Source organism: Propithecus coquereli, unplaced genomic scaffold (genome assembly GCF_000956105.1).
Source record: "Propithecus coquereli isolate 6110/MARCELLA unplaced genomic scaffold, Pcoq_1.0 Scaffold158, whole genome shotgun sequence".
Taxonomy (NCBI): domain Eukaryota; kingdom Metazoa; phylum Chordata; class Mammalia; order Primates; family Indriidae; genus Propithecus; species Propithecus coquereli.
Window position 1 is genome coordinate 4,014,520 of NW_012140302.1, and position 14,172 is coordinate 4,028,691.

The 14,172-nt window shown below is 54.4% G+C and overlaps 1 protein-coding gene across 1 annotated transcript in view; it reads left to right on the forward strand.

Moving 5' to 3' along the window:
* LRFN2 (leucine rich repeat and fibronectin type III domain containing 2) overlaps positions 1–14,172 on the forward strand; it is a 186,556-nt gene that overhangs the window by 90,981 nt on the left and 81,403 nt on the right. Inside the window, exon 2 of the mRNA XM_012640828.1 lies at positions 2,842–2,849. The gene's annotated coding sequence lies outside the window, so the exon portion shown is untranslated. The remainder of the gene's footprint in view (positions 1–2,841; positions 2,850–14,172) is intronic.

Sequence of the window (14,172 nt, forward strand, 5' to 3'; positions counted from 1 at the left end):
AGTGGGCAGCCGAGGGAGCGGAATGCCCATTGTGCCAGCCCAGGAGCAAGTCTCTGGCAGTGGGGTTCTCTGATGCCCCAATCCTGGCAGGGCTAGGGGTAGTTGTGAGCCAGCCCGGGCCTGGACATGAGGGGTGGCTGCTGAGGGCCAGCTGTATGCTATGGCCTGCGCCAGCCATGGATGGGGAACTCCAGAGAGAGAGCAGGGAACTGGCAGCCTGGAGAGGATCGGCAGGGCTGGGGGGGCAGGGGCGGGGCAAAAGCAATGAATTTTCATGTGACAGTCTTGAGGGTGTCTTGAGCATTGGTCCCAGTGGGGGCGCTTCTACAGAAGAGCTGCAGGTGAGCTGTGGGGTCCACGGGGCTCCGGGGGTGTCTGCGACTGAGCCCTCGGACTGGGGTTCAGCCCGGCAGCCCTTCCTCTCTCCACGAGGCAGCTGCGGCCGCCCCGCTCCCCTGTCTCTCCACACCGGCGGTGGCCTGAGGCACAGTCACGGCCGTAAATAATAGTAATAACGAGAGTCTGTTCCAAGCAAGATGATTTTATGAAATTACATTTTTGAAAAGGTTAATTCTTCCATCTCCCCACTTGTACTCCAATCTGGAGAGGCAAATGTGGATTAATTGGTCCCATTTCCTCCTCGGCCTCCTCGGAGCCCTGACGAGACGTGGGCTTCCACCGCGGACTTCTCCCCCAGGCGCGGAAGCAGCGGGCGCTGGGCCGGGCTCCGGGCTCCAGCCCTGGCAAGCCGCGGCCCTCCCCGCTGCAGGGGCGCGGGCAGGACGGACGGGGAGGCCGGTCGTGGGCAAGCGCACTTGGGCGGCGCGCAGGGGAGCAGCTGGGGGTGAGGTGGTGCGAGTGGGGGCACCCAGGCATCTGCGCAGGGCGCGCGGGAGGGGTGAGTCACGGGGCAGTGGGTGGAGACAGATGGACAGACAGACTAGAGTGAGGACTGGCGGTCCCGCCCCCTCTCTGGCCTCTACTTTCTACCTTTTTGTTATGTTTCCCTAAGGAAGCCGGGGAAGACGTACCCTGAGGGAAAGGAGGGAGAACGGGGCAGGACAGCTTGCCTGAAGCCCCAGGTGTCTCCTAGGCACCCAGGCAGCCCTCCCTGGTCCCCCACCCCTCCCTGGGCTGGGCCGCCACCCCCCCCCCCTCACCTGCGCATCCCAGATGCTGCCTCCTCCTCTGGGCACAACCTCCCTGCACCGGGCCAAGCTGGGGTGGGTTGGGGTGGGGCGGGGCGAGCCTGGACCAGGTGTCCGGAGGTCTGCAGGGTGTCCCTGACTCTGCCTCTTCTTAGCTGCACACCCCAGAAAGGCACTGCCCCACTCTCGGCCTCAGTCTCCCCATCTGTGGAGTTAAGAGGTCCAGTGAGCTTATTTAAGTCCCTTCCAGCTCTGACTTGTGAAGATTATTTGGTTAGAGGAGCAGGGTGCTCTATTGCTTTGTTGCTTGTATTGTTTGGTCTTCTGGCGGGAGGTCGTCATAGGTTTTCAGATAGCCTAAGGTGGACCACGGGGACACAGAGAGGGCAGTGAGATGAAGGCAGGCGGGCGGTGGCTGTCCCTGGCGTGCTGTGGGGTGCGTGCCTGTGGTGTGTATGGCGGGCGAGGCTAGCAGTCTGTGTGCTTAGTGCCGGGTGAGCTGTTTGTGCCGACACCTTCGGAGCAAAACAAAGTTCAACATAATCAGCGCAACTCGCCACCAAGTACTTTTCGTGTGACTGAATCGTTTCCTTTCCTTTGCTTTGCTCCTAACATTTCATACTTCTTACAGTGATCCCTAATCCCAGTCATCCCCTAACCCCACCACCCTCAAGGCCTGAGAGATACTGAAGTGGACCCAACCTCAAAGAGGCAGGGGAGGTAGAGATTCCCTCATACCAGACCCGAGGGCTGGAATTAACCCTGATCCAGCATTGAGGGGGAGGAGGAGGAAGCGTTAAGTCCTCCTGAAGGTTTTAGGGATCACGGAGGGCTTCCTGGAGGAGGAGATATCAAAGCTGGGCCTTGAAGAATGAGATTAATTACACTCTATGGGCCATAGAGGGCTGGGTGAGTGGCTTAGTCAAGGGATACAGTGGTGGGCAGCTGCCCAAGGTGTGCAAGGACAGGTGGAGTGTTGGCCTGCTGTACAGCTGGGACTGAGTCGGCTCTCAGAAGAGAGAGGTCCAGGAAGGCTTCCTGAAGGAGGTGGGCTTGGAGGAAGGACAGGTTGTTTCAGTGGAGTGGAGGGCCACTTCCCAGAGGGGTGCCGGTGTCAGGAAGGAGCGGGGCAGAGGGAATGGAAGACGGGGTGTGGAGAGGAGGGCAGGCGGGTGGCCGGCAGAGTGGGAGAAGAAAGGTCGAAGCTGGAGGAAGATTTGGGGCTCCTGGGCACCCGCTCTTTGCAGGCTCGGGGCAGGACCAAGCCACCCATTCCCGGCGTAAATTCCTTCTGACAGGTGCTCTCCCTGTTTATTTCTGTTCAAAGAGCGGGGAAGACCTATTTCCATCCCAAGAGCCTATTTATTCTACTTTCTCATTTTCCAATCCAGTGACTTTATGGCTTTTTTTCGTTTGGGTTCGTCTTCCCAACAACAAGAGAAAACATTCCCTCTCCTTCTCGACCCCTAGCTGGGGAAGAACCGGGAGCTGCTATGATGAGCCCTTACTCTGCCTACCTGCCAGGGGCCTCTGGCAGCCCCGCTCCCCACACCAGGCTGTCCGAGGCTGGGACTGGGGTAAGGGAGTCCAGTGGGGTGGGCGACCCTGACTGCTTACCCTCTCACCGCCTCGCAGCCCAGGGGCTGCAGAGAAGTGGGGTTTGGATGAGAGATGCAGGACACCCCGGGGAGAGGCCCTGAGGTCGAGAGCAGCAGGGGAGGTGTGGGAGGCTCTCCACGCGGCACCGCATGGTGGGCCTGGGGGCTCCCTTTGGTTTGCCCCTGACGTGTACCCTTCCACTCTGCCTAAGCCCAGCCATTTCCTAATCCCGCTGCCCTTGGATTGGCTGACGAAACCCACTGGCTTCTCACCATCTATTTCACAGTTCCTTGGCTTCCAGCCATCCCTTCTCTTGGCCATCTCTCCAAAAGTAAGAGGCCACGCACCTTTCACAGCCATCTGCCTACCTCCCCTCTTGTATCTGTTGACTTTCTTGGGACAAGAGACATGTTCATTTTGCAGGAATGGAAGGATAGACTCCATGGAGTTGCCACTTACTGAGATGAGGAAGGCTTCAGGAGGAACGGGTTTAAGGTGGAAAGCGAGAACTCGTTGATGGTCCTGTAGGTCTGGGATGCCCACTGGACACCCCAGTGGGGATGTCGGGGACAGTCAAACTGTGAGTCTGGAGCTCAGGGGGAAGGCAGGGCTGAGGACATAGACGCGGCTCATCAGCATATGGTGGCATTTTCAGCCATGGAATTGGGTGTGTTCCAAGAGAATAGCTAAGGCCAAGAAGAGAAAGGGCTAAGAAGGGACTGGAGCCCTTCAAAGTCTTGCTGAAAGAACCAGAAAAAGAGACTGAGCAGAACAGGCCCGAGAGGAAGGGGGACCAGGAGCAAGTCCTAGCGTAGCTGGTCCCAGGTGGTCTAGGGCCACTTTACACACTGGGCTCCTGTCTTTGGGGAACAGAGCGGAAGGAACACAGATTGAATTAGGATCCTAGCCCCAGCCCTTCCCAGCCATGTGGCGTCGGGCAATTTACCCTGCCCCTCGGAACCACATTTCCATACTCTGCATCCAGAAGGTTCAAAATCTAGTAGCCACGCCGTAAATGTCAGTCCCCCTTCCCTCCTTGCTCTTCCTAAAATAAAACCGCAGTGGCATGCATCATCTTAGAAGGAAGTCCTGTAGCGTTCGAGATATGTCTTTAAATACATCATCTTACACTTGCCCACACCAAATCTCATCTGCCACTTTTCTGCCTACTCGTACACACCCTTGTGGGATTCTGTAGCGTATCCCCATTGGCTTGACATTTCATTCTCCTAAAAAACTTAGTGCCATTTGCACATCTCCAGCTTTCACTGTGTAACGCCCTCTTGCAGATGACTTATTAACATTTCAAATGAGATGGCCCTGTCCTAACCACGGGGAACCTCTGTTGTTCGTTCTCCACCCAGAGATAAGCACAGCAAGTCCTCCAGCCCTCTGCCCGTTTCTCACCCAGGCACAGCGCCACGGGGTGCCCTCCTGCCATCCCCAGAGGCCTTCCGTACGCTTGAAGAAAGCTGGCACGAGGCTTCACTACTCGCTGAATTCCCCGCAGAGTCCCTGTGCTCCGGGACCCTTTGTTGGACATGGATCCAGCTCTTCTTGCACAGGCAGAAAATGCAATGCATTAGTCCATAGGCCCTGAGTCTCCTCTAAGATGACTCCTGTGGGGGTCAAATTCCTACTGGGTGCTGCTCACCCTCTGTGGAGGGGACACTGTCTCCCCTCAGACTCACCATTTCAGTTCACACCAGCCCGACTCCCACCACTGCACCTGCATCTTGGCCTTCAGGGCCTTCCTCTCCTACATGCTCTGCCCGGGCAAGGACAGAGGCCAGAGTGCTGGGGAACGTATGCCACTGGAGCAGCCCTCAGCAATGCCTGGGGGACACTCCCCTCCCAGCACCCTCGTCCCCCAGGAGGGAGGGGTGGCTCTGATGTGGATGTCTACCTATGCTGTCTCCCAGAGGTCCCCAGTGGGACTGGGCTCCAGTTGCTCCCGATGTAACTTGCTTGGCAACACATTTTTATGGGCTGGGTTCTCTTCCCCTGTTCTTCCACTTTCCCTGTGTCCCTGCAGGTTTTTAGGGACCACATCCCAAACACACTGTGTGCCTTGAATCCTTGTCTCAGGATTAAATCCTCATCCTTCTGGGGGCACTTAACCCAAGACCTTTGGCTGGTTGGCCTAAGATAACCAAGTGACCTTGGACTGATTCACCCTTGAGATCTTGCAGGACCTTGAAGTCCAGACCTTGAGCACACTCTACACCAGGAGTCCTCCCCAGCTCTGGCCAGCAGCCTGGCATTGTCCACGACCTCAGGGGTACTGGGCCAGAGAGTTCTCCTCTATGTCAGGGCATTTCCAAGCATTGCTGTCGATCTTGGAGGACTTTATCCTGTCATTAGCTGCACTGTCCGCTGATTTATCTCTGTCCAGGGGAGTGGGGCCCAGCTGCAGACAGCAAACATATTGAGTAAATTTCTAATGAACTGATTACTCAGCTTAGCATTTTAACTGCAGCATTAAGCATCCTCTCACCCTCATAAACATGTTGAACTACTGAAGGGATTATGGCTTCCAGGCTGGCCACTCTGTCACAGGAAAAAATTAATCTTGAGATTTAGTCAAAGTCAAAACCACAAACTGCAGTAGGGAAGGGGCTTGTTCTCTCCACGATGCCCGGGAGAGCATAGAGAGTTCATAGATCTCCCTAACTTGGAAGTAACTTTGAGATGTCATCTTCTCCATCCCCCATGTCTGGGTGCGCACAGAGCCTCTTGGCCCGATGGTTGAAACATTTTACAGATATGACTTGGCTGCAAAATCCCCCTTTTGTAGATAGAAGAGTAAACCCAAGAGAAAGTAGGTTTATGATCTTTTTTTCCTACCTAAGGTTGGAGTGCAAGGTGGAGAATGAATGCAAAGTTCTGTGAGTGATCCACTCTGACCTTCAGATCCTTTTCTAGAGGCTCTGCCAGTCGCCAAGGCAACATTTAAATTCTCATTGTGTCATCCCTGAACCCTCATCTCTCCTGAACTCCATCAGCTTCTGTCTGATCAGGCTGAGGAGTGAGCATGGATGGCAGAGCCCACCTGGGCAGCTCTCACCTGGGTATATTTGTCAGTGTGTGAGGGCTAGAGGTGTCTGCAAGGACTGCATCCCTCCGAGGGAGGGACCAGATGTTGCCTTTTGAGGCTCTCAGCTCATGGACTGACCCTGGATGTGCTCATGTACAGGCTGGATGACTTGTGAGCAGCAGCTGAGAACAATTTTCTGATGTGCAGTTCCTGAGGGAGAGATCCCAGAAGGGGGAGTAGGAGTGGGAGTGGAGGAGATCTTTGCCCCTCCAAGTATGCTCTTAGGACGTGGTCCTCTGACCTCACTACTCCAGGTGCGGCAACACGGGAGTTCAGCGTCCCACCCAGACCACCCAGACCCTGATTCAGGATCTGTTCTTTTCTGCGGTTTCCCTGGGGACTTGTGTGCACACTGCTGCGTGAGAGGCACTGGCCCAGCCCTCTAGAGAAGCTGCCAGGAGGGGCCGCCCTGAGACTCAGCAGGTGGGGCAGGATGGAAGGAGAGGAGCCCTCCCTCTCCAGTTTGGGCCTGCAGTGGAGCAGGTGAGAGTTAGAGTGGCCAATAGACCAATAGACGGGGAGAGGAGAAAAAAAAAAAACAATGAGCCGTAACTGGGCAGAGCCCTCTGGAAATGAAAGCTCTCCGGCAGCCCTGTGCCCTGGACCTATAGCACACTCTGTCCCTGCCAGGGCCCGCCGTCTGCCCTCTAATAAATCCTTGCTTCTGGAATGCAGTTGTTTCCTTTATGGAGAGGTGGCAGTTGGCACTGTCTCACTGCTGGGCAGAGGGGGAGAGGGCGTGGCCAGCACCTGGCCCTCCAGACTGGCTTGGCTGGGCAGGGAGCCCCTTGCTCATCGCTCTGGTAAAGATTTTGCCAAAGCGGATTGAGAATCTGCCCACGGTGCCTGCTGAGACAGCCCATGCTCAGCAGGGAGGTGGACAGAGGTGGCTACTCTCTCGGAGCCAGGCATGCCCTCATTGGCTTCCCATCAGAGGTCAAGGCTGTCCCTTCTGCAGACCAAGCATCTGCCACATCCACCTTCCCCGTGAAGTCCTGTGAGCCCAGGGAGAAAGGGTGAACCCTAGGGGGGACGCCGTGAGGGTACCACTGGCTCTGCCCTCTGCATCAGTGGTGAAGCCCAGGGAGGGAGGAGCGGGGAGGAGACAGAGCAGGGAAGGCAGTGGGGAAGAGACCCGAGCAATGCCGGCTCTAGGAGAGAGAGGGTGACAGGGGATGGGAGGGTGGAAACAGAAAACAGAGAGAAGGGAAGGGGCATGGCTTTAGCATCTACGGGGTATCTAGTATTTACACACGTTTTCTATTTTGTGCCCACCAGCAACCCTGAAGGTAAGTCTTAGTCACCCATTTTGTGGACCAGGAAAGTGAGGCTCTAAGAGGTGAATAACTTGCCCAGCGTCAGGCAGTGAGTAAGTGGCTAGTCAATTTTCACAGATTCTTTGTTCTCAACCTCCCTGGTGCCTTCTGGGCTTTGGTGGAAGAAGAGAAAGCTCCAAAGAAGCAGGGGTGGGGGGCTGGCGGTGGAGTGGGCATAGCCCCTTGGGTGCCCTAGTCATGTCCGGGAGTCCCGGGCAGGCCTGTGCCACTCGGGAGCTCATTACTGTCACTTACCCGCCTGCACTCTGGGTTCCTCTGAAGTCCTCCTCCACCCAGCCCGCCCCATCCCCACCGAGCTGGCCTGGCCAGGTGCGGAGGCTGGGCCCGGGGCCTGGGGTGCAGCTGAGATGGGCAGGCAAGGGTACGGGGTGGGCAGGAAAGGGTGCTGTGGGGGAGGCCACTGAGGCCGCTGGAGGGAGCTGAGGGCCGACTTCAGAGAAGCTGGCAGGTGTTGCCATGGCAACCACAGACTGGGGACGTCTTTGAAAAAAGGACAGTAAGTTTGGTGATTTTATTTGCTGTTTTTGCATTCTTTGCCAGGAGGAAAAGTGGGGATCTTGGGGAGTGCTAGAAAAGGCTGGGCAGGCAGGGAGGGGTCTCGGAGGCAGGATGCCCCCAGGAGAGCATGTGATTCCATCTCTAAGGAAGGCGGAGGCTCCTCCATTATTGTTCCGGGGCCTCCCAGCCCTCTCCTGACGCCAGTCCATCCACACTCTGCCTTCCAGAGCCTGTTCTGATAACCTGGGACCTCCATGGGACTTGACCCACCAAGAAACCCTCTTCCGACTTGGGCCCACCAGAGGAGGGAGTTTCAAAGGCCCAGAAGATTTTCCATGTCCCATCCTCCCCACCCCTGTCTGACAGTACCTCCTTCTCTGCATGGCGATCGGTAGTCATGCAAGGGCACAGAGGGTGAAAGTGCAGACCCCGGTCACACTGCCTGGCTGTGCAATCTCCGCATCCCTTCCAGCTGCTGGGGCAAGCTGGGGCAAGCTGGGTTACTGCTCTGTGCCTCAGTTGCCCCATTGTGCAATGGGGACAAGAGCTATGTGTACTTCACTGAATTGTTGGAAGGATTACATGAGTTAACATGAGTCAAGTACTTAGTGTTATTGTTTGGCCTGGCCTGGGGCCATAGGGTTTCTGCAGTCTGCAACCTTAGGGCTGTGAGGCTTTGGACCTCTTAGACCTGGGGACTGCCCTCCTGCTACCCTGACCTCACCCAGGGAGCCTTCCACTCGCTCACTGGGCAACCGGAAGGGAGGGGAGGAGAGGCCCCCTCCTTAAGTCTGCCTTTGTGGGCTATCTCTGGGTCGAGATGTGCACAGACTCCCTGGCCTCAGTTTCTCCAAGGTGCTTTCCGTCCCTGACAAGAAACATAAACAAATCCAAAGCAAACTGATTTTGATCCCCAGGAGAGGACCTGTCCGCATCAATGAGCATCTGAACCAGGGACTGATTTTCAATAAGTTGTTTTCTTCCTTCCGAAGCCCTCAGAAGACCTGCTTTCCGGAGCAGACCCAGACACTCGTCAGCGGCCCCTCAGCAATTGGTGACTCACTCAAAGTAGCATGGCATCTGCAATTCACATAGAAGTGTTCTAGAAAGGTTCTCTCTGGATGTTTGCCTTCAAATGTATAGGTGACGGTATTTTAGGGTCCGTCTTAGTTACCATGAATTTCAGAATGATGAGATTTTGCAGCTAAGTGCCCAGTCAGCAGTCTGATTCTCCTTTAATTCACAAATAGTAACTACCACTGAGCAAGTGCTCATGCCCCACCAGGCCCCACCTGAGCCATGGTCATACGCACTATTGATGATTCCTAATCACAACTTGGCAGGGAAGACTGTCTTATTCCTACTTCCAAGGGAGGAATGTGAGGCCCAGAGAAGGTAAGCGACTCATTTAAATCCACACAGTGAGCAGGTTAAGACACCAGGATTCAAATCTAAGACCACCCGGCTCCAAAGCATGATCCCTCATGGACGTGGCGGTTAAGAGCCCGAACTCCTGGCCAGAGCAGACAAGGGGCCCAAATCCCAGCTTCGCCAGTATCTAGCTATGTGAAATCACCTTTGCAGCCTTCATTTCCTTATCTGGAAAACAGGGATAGTAATACTGACCTGGTGCTGTTAAAAGACTAAATGAATAAATATATGCAAAGCTCTTAGAACAGAACCTGGTATACAGCAAGCACTAAATTAGTGTTTACTTTTATTCCTTCTACTAGACCATGAGGCTTTCATATACCCCTGGAAAAGGGGAGTAAATCCTTACCTGCATTTAAACATCAGTTCTCAGGAATCCGTAGAATTTTCCTAGAAGCAGACCAAAACAAAACAAAACAAAACAACAACAAATAAAACAGATTTGAAGCCAAAAACTACTTTCCCAAACTTATTTCACAGCAGCACAGATTCTTAGGGCTGGCAGAGCCTTGTGTGGTTGATTAAAGAAGGAACGTGGTCCAGGCTCCACCCTTAACAAAAGCGTGACCCTGGCACATTCTTCAACTTTCCTTGGATCCCGTGTCCTCCAGGTGGGCTCTGTGCTGAGGACAGAGCCAGCGGCACCCACCCCTGGGCCCTCCTGTCACTAACTTGGCTGGATTCCTGCTCTGGGTCCGGGCTTCCTTACCTGGAAATTGAGGATGTAGCTCCAAATGGTTTAGCAACACAGACTCCAGATTGTGGCCCCTTCCCTCCTGGGGTTCCCCCCACCCAGGCTGCCCCTCAGGATGCCGGGCAGCAACACCAGAAGCTCATAGCAGGGAGGAGACAGGAGGGAGGCTCTTAGAAGTTCTAGAAAGTATGACCTAAAAGGAATCTTAGAAAGTTACTTCGTACACTCCCATTTTACAGATGAGAAGAATAAGGCCCACTAAGAGAATGTAACTTATCCAGTGTCAGAACTGGGACTAGAACCCATGTGTCCTGTCTTGTAGGCCCAGCGCCCTCGACACTGCAGCCACCATCAGCCCAGGAGTGCGGGGCCCTCCTCTGGGTGGTAGTTACTACGTGTCTGCTTGAGGGGAAGGAATCTTTCTCAGTGTGGTTTGGCATAGAGGTTGAGAGAGACATATTTCCTGTTGTGATGAAGATGACGATGATGTAATTTATTGAGTGCTGTCTGCCAAACATCATTCTAAGAACTTTATGTTCATTTAATCTTCTGAGGTGAGAACCATTATCATCTCCCTTTACAGTGAGAAAACTGAGGCACAGAGAGGTTAAGCAGTTTGCTTAAGGCTTCTCAGCCGGCAAGTATAGGAACTTGATTTTGTGGCAGACAAAACTGCAGAGCCTGCTCCTCAACTATTTTTCTCTACTGACTCCTGGGAGTATAATTTTCCTATGCTTCCTGTCTCTAGAAGCCCAGGGAAGGGAATGGTACTTAGGCTGGATTCAGTTTAACTCCTTTAGTGTGTTTGTTGAAACCTACTACACAGCTGGGGGTACCCAAAAACCGTGGCGGGTTCCAAGTGAAATGTATCAATATAAAATAAATTTCAGAATGTGGACCCTTACACACTGCACAAACGTGCATGTGCACACATACACACACACATGTACGTACACACACGCACCTATTAGAAAGGGCTGAAAACAAGGTCAAACAGGAAGTCCCCTGAATCCAGAAACCCAGAGAACCCAGCTTCTGTCCTGGCTGCCGACTAGCCGTGGGGTGCTCAGCGGGTTAACTCGCCTGCTCTCTAGGGGAAGGGCTGTCTATACGATTCACCCTTGAATCTCCAGTTGTTCTCACCCAGCAAACGAATGGATTATTTCCTCACTGGTGCTTCCTAGCTGTGTGACTGTGGGCAAGTTGCTCAACTGCACTGTTCCCCAGTTTCCCCATCTGTAAAATAAGGACACCAGTTGTACCAACTCATAGGGCTGTTGCAGGAATTAAATGAATTGATGTGTGTAAAGGACTTAGTGCTTGGCACAGAGTAAATATATACAAATATTAAGCGTGGCGGTGGTGATAATGCTGACAACATTCTATCTCTTTTTATCTGTAAAATAGGACGATAATAGCATTTACCTCCTAAGTTATTCTGAGGACCAAATAAGACACTAACACAGAGGATGGGCTGAGACCCCAACTCAGGGGTTGGGGACAGAAAAAGGAAGCATGTGTAGGACACCAGGACACCCTGCCCCTCCATCCAGGAGGCAGAGGATGGTGGCAGGGTGGGCCCTGGCATAGGAGGAGACAGGACATTTCATCCCCTGGTGCCAGCTTACTCCGTGGCTTCCCACCCCAGGCCTGCCACTTCACACGTGCGATCCAAGCCGTCTCTTTAATTATCACACGGAGAAGGAGAAGCCTCAAACAGGTTTACCATATTCACGGTTTGCTGCGTCTGTGCTACATCCTGTGTGCGTGTAAACAACATCTTGTGGCATTGTCTGATAAATTAAACATCTCTCCTCCCGGGCTTGGAGAGGAGCGCTGGGTCTCTGAAGAGGGGTGCGGGTGACTCACCACCCCGGCGCTAAGGAGCTCTGCTCACAGCTCTTAGAGCAAAATGCTCTGGAAGGAGCGGGGAGGGCAGAACGTGTGGCTCCAGCTGGGGGGCTCTTTACTGGGTGGAGACGACAGGGACAGGATGTGAGAAAGCTGGCACTTAGCCGGGGCCAGGGAGTTGTCACTGAGGGAAACGGAGCTAACCGGCCCGCCCTGCAGCGCCTGCTGAGAAGGCCAGTGGGGTGCTGGGAGAACACGGTCTCTGTGCTGTCCCCCAGCCTTGTTTGACTCCTCGCGCGAGACCCTCTCCTGCAGCCCACCATCGAATCTTCCCTGGAAGAGCCTGACTTGTAACTCGGCTGGCCGTCCACTGGCTGTGCAACCTTGGAATGACACCTAACCTCTCTGGGTTTCGGCTTTCTCGTGGGACCACAGACAGTGGCCTTAACCTTGTTGGAGTTAGGCAACCAGATGACACCATCTTTGAGGTCCCCATTCATTCTGAGAGCCGTGAGCCTCTTCCTAGCCAGCCTTCGAGAAGATCCCTTAATCAGAGAAGTGAGCCAAAACAAAGACATCATGAGAGCAGAGCGCAGACCCTTTGATTGGAAAACCACCACCAACACATGAGCTCTTCCACGCCTCCGATCATCAGACTCACCTAAGGGCCTTTTAGGAAATATCAAAAATACTGACTCCGGGTCCCATCCCCAGGAATTCTGATGCAATTGATCTGCTGGCACCAGGTATTGGAATTTCGTAACAGCCCCCCATACGTCTCTTGTGCGCCAGGGTGGGAGACCACTGACCTAGATAATCCACTCCCCGATAATCAAGAGTGGAAGGTGACTTTAATTCATGAAGGCTGGAAGAGATTCCGGGGAACCAGACGGCTAGGCCATTTTGCACCAAGCCTGAGACGTTCCTCGGGGTCAGGCAGGCTAGAAAGAGGATGCCGCTCCTGACTCCGCTCGCCAGGGAGTGTGTGCTGGAGCTGGGGTAGAAGGCATCCACTGGGCCACCTGCATCCTGAGGCCTGTACTGGGCTGTGAGTTGGGCCCGCTGTCAGGAAAGCCTCAGTGTGGTGGGGAACAACCAAGTCGATCAATGACTAGGGGATGGTGCAGTCCTCTTCCAGTGGTGCTGGGGAGCGAGGGGAGTGCGCAAGCACAGAGGCGAACTCTGCCTGGAAAGGGACAGGAGAGCTTCTAGAGGCTTTGAAGGATGCATAGGAGTTTGCCAGGTAAAAAGCAGGGAGTGGGAAACAGCAAGTACTTCAGTGCTTCTGGCTTAGGCTCTGCCCCTGCTAACTCAGCACTTACAAGGTTCCCCGTGTGCCGGGCTCTGCAGCGGCACCACCAGTGGTGTGGCTGCGCAGCGGTGCATGCTCACGGCAGAGCACGGACCCCACCCTTCCTACAGCGAGGCTGGGGGGACACAGGTTCAGAGGGGATTTCCAGATGGTTCTATACAAAGGGAATTGCTAGTGGCAGCTCCTCGTAGACAGTGTTATCAAAGAAGCCTTCTTGGGGCAGATGGGCGTGGAGAAATGTAGAGGCAGGCAGGCGGCAGATGCGTCCCGGGGAACTGCAGCAAACGCGGCTGCATGCTCAGTAATTCAGCGCCTGGCAGGGCGCGAGCGTGGGTGGGGCGGGAGGCCTGGTCTGACCGAGGTGCAGGGAGGGGCATGAACGGGGTGGCACTGGGCCAGGCCACGGCCCAGTGAGGGTCCTCAGTAGCCACCATGGGCCCAGGGGACACACTCCAAACTTTCAGCATAGAAGAAAATGTTTTAATTTTTAATCCAGCCTGAATTACATTCATCCTTATACCAACGCCGTCATAAAACATAACTTTTAATATCTTTTTATGGAGAAAGGAGACCACAGGAAAGACACAATGTCACCCCGAGGGCAAAACACTTGGCCAGGATTCTAAATCCCTGGACGCTACTTCAAACCCTACCTTTAATTAGCTTGTGTCTTTGGGCAAATCGCGAATCCTCTTTGAGGCTGTTTGTCCTTCTGTGACCTGGGAGTAGTAGAGCCACCTCACAGGCAGCACAGCCTAGGGACACTGTCGGCCTGAGATGCATCAAGCACGGTGTCCCCTGGAACTGGGCAGCGGGGTAGCAATGCCCACAAGAGTGAGGCATCAACAAAGTAAGAAACGTGAACCTGCTTTAAAGGCAGCGGCGAGGAGTGACGTAATCTTAGTACTTGGGGAAGGGATCAGGCTCCCGTGCCCAGCCTCGGAGCCCCCATTCCCTGTGCCTCGCATCGTATCTTTCCATGGAAACAAAAATGATCTCTTGGTTTCCAGTGCTGATGAAACCCTTTGTCGGCACAGACCACAGAAGCTCTCTGTGCAACCCACCTGTGCATGCGTCACCCCCCATGACACCCCACCAGCCCCTGAGGCCTGGGCCCCCATTTGCCCATCCCCACCCCTTGCTGACCATCACATGGAAGCTAGTGTGTGGTCGGAGTCTAGATGGTGCTTGTCTGTGGACCTGAG